This window comes from Vombatus ursinus, unplaced genomic scaffold, assembly GCF_900497805.2.
Source record: "Vombatus ursinus unplaced genomic scaffold, bare-nosed wombat genome assembly UNPS02014870.1, whole genome shotgun sequence".
NCBI classification, from domain to species: Eukaryota; Metazoa; Chordata; class Mammalia; order Diprotodontia; family Vombatidae; genus Vombatus; species Vombatus ursinus.
Genome location: NW_020954648.1, coordinates 4,492,293 through 4,494,851, shown reverse-complemented (window position 1 = coordinate 4,494,851; position 2,559 = coordinate 4,492,293).

The window sequence follows — 2,559 nt, the reverse complement described above, 5'->3', positions numbered from 1 at the left end:
GGACCAAAGGAAACTGACCTTTGTCAAGTAATCAACATTTGTTGGATAGGATTAAGAGAAGAGAATGAGCTCCTGCAACTATTCAAAGTCCTACGAATTTCCTTTTGTAATGGGGAAGGGAGATTTTGAAGGAGACATTCAGTACCTATCAATGAGTCATCCTACACAAAGGCAAAGAGATACAATAATAGCAAATATAGGATAAAATGGAGTCAGTTATGTTGTCTCCAAAATCCACTTTCCATACAATAATGCCACTAAGATCATCAAGTATAAGGAATGCAGAGAAATACAGGAAGAATTTTATGAAGTAATACAAAACAAAAAAAAAATTGAACTAGAATAAACAAAACCAAAATAATGAAGTACATAATAATCATGATCATCACTTCTCAGACTTTGGGGCTAAGGTCGAGCAAAATGCCATTAGATGGAACTGAGACATTTGCAAAGAATAAAAAACCATAATGGTTCTTAGAAGGAGGGACTAAAAAATATGCTTCATGGACTGAAATTGATTAATTTAGCTGTAAATTGGCTCTAAGCATGTATATCTTGTTATCTGTATTGATGTTTAACACCAAGTTTCTAATAAAACATTTATTTTTTTTAAATGCCCAGGCTTAACTGGGGACCTGGGTCTTCTTCTGCTCTTGGAGAGATGTCCTCTGGCAGCATTCAATGAGGCAATCCCCCTCCCTTTTCATTTGTCAGCTCCCTCCTTTCCTTTGCACAGCTGTTTGCTCAGCTGTCTGCTTTGTGCCAGCTCCAAGTATGGCACAGGTGCAGATGATTAGCAGAGAGCTGGAGAATCAGGGCAGCCTACAGGTCACAGTCCTAGGACAGGGATACAGACTGAAACTGTGATTTCATTGCTAGAAGGAGCTGCCAAATGGAGATATTCCCTTTACCAATACAGAATGGCACCTCGTTATTGAGATCACAGATGTCAAATGTGTTGCCCGTGGGCCACTTACGGCCACAACACTGGAATACAGCACAACCAAATTAAAATACAATGGGGAAATAATGGACAAATAGATAAAAATATAACAAAACATACACAATACTAATATGTGGTTTTCTAAGTCAGCATGTGGCCAGTAGGGATCCTCATGCATGGTTTGGTATCCCTGTTTCTATTTGAGTTTGACACAACTGGCCTAGATCATTGAAAAGTTAAATGACGTACCCACAGCTACTCTGTGTCAGAGGGAAGACTGAAACCCAAGTCTTCCTGGCTCTAAGGCTAATTCTCTAGCCATTACTCCAGTCTTGGCTGTGCAAATTCAGTCTACCATTTACAGAAGCTCTTTCATTCCTCTTTTCATTTCTTGCTAATTCTTCCACGACGACCTCTTTGTCTCTGAGTCTCTGGTATTAATTCCCACATGCAGCTAGGTGGCTGTAGTGGCTATACGGTGTTGAGCGTAGAATCAGGAAGATGTGTATAAATATGACCTCAGATGCTATTAACTTTGAGACCCTGGGCAAGTCATTTTCCCATTGTCTCCCTCAGTTTCCTTAATTGTAAAATGGGGGATAAATATAGCAGCTACCTCCTAAGGTTGTTGTGAAGATCAAGTGAGACGATATTTACAAAGCACTTCACATTGCCTGGCACCTAGTAGGGGCTTAAAGAATGTTTATTTCCTTCCACATCTGGAAAACCCTACTATGGCAGTACTTTCTCAGAGGGGATAGGTCTGATAGATTTCAACTTGCAGCATGAAACCTCCCATGTTAAAGATGCCAGAGGCTCTTTGAACTATCCCTACAAAGTTCTATTGCTGAGCAACACACCATGCTCCTCCCCAGAATACAATAACATCTCAGTTAATTGGCTTTAGGCCACAGTTTTAGGCCACCCATCCCCTGCCAAAACTGGAAAATCTGTGTTAATTTTTTTTTGGCTCTTCCTCTGTACCAGAGAAGAAGTCTGAATTCTTTCTTTTTCTTTTACGTAGTGTTTACAGTACCTTATTGGCTCTGTGTTGTCTGCTGGCCACTGTGTGTCATCTGCTGCTCCCACAAAACTCCCATTTAATTTCTTAACTTGGATGGGAGTCCATAAACCAATTTTTAATTACATATAATTTGATAGCTATTTCATTATAAAAGATTTACTTTGCAATCCTGTGTATTTTATGTATCTAGAAACATGATTTTGAGAAAGGGTGCATAGGCTTCACCAGTTTGCCAAAAGGGTCCATGACACAGAAAGGTTAAGAACCCCTCCTTTAGGAGGAAATGATGATGTCTGCTAGACTATAAACTCCTAATCATGAGGCCATAGGATTTAGAGCTAGAAGGGACCCCTCCTTGGACTGGATTCTGGTCCAACCCCCTTATTTTATAAATGAAGAAATAGGCCCAGCAAAAGCAGTTTAATAATTTCACAAGAAGATACCAGTATCCCTCCAGTATCAGAAGTGTGAATTGCCCTTCAGGTTTTGTTGTTGTTGTTTTGTAGTTTCAGTCCTGTCTAACTCTTCACAACTTCATTTGGGGTTTTCTTGGCAAAGATGCTGAAGTAGTTTGCCATTTCCTTCTTCAGCT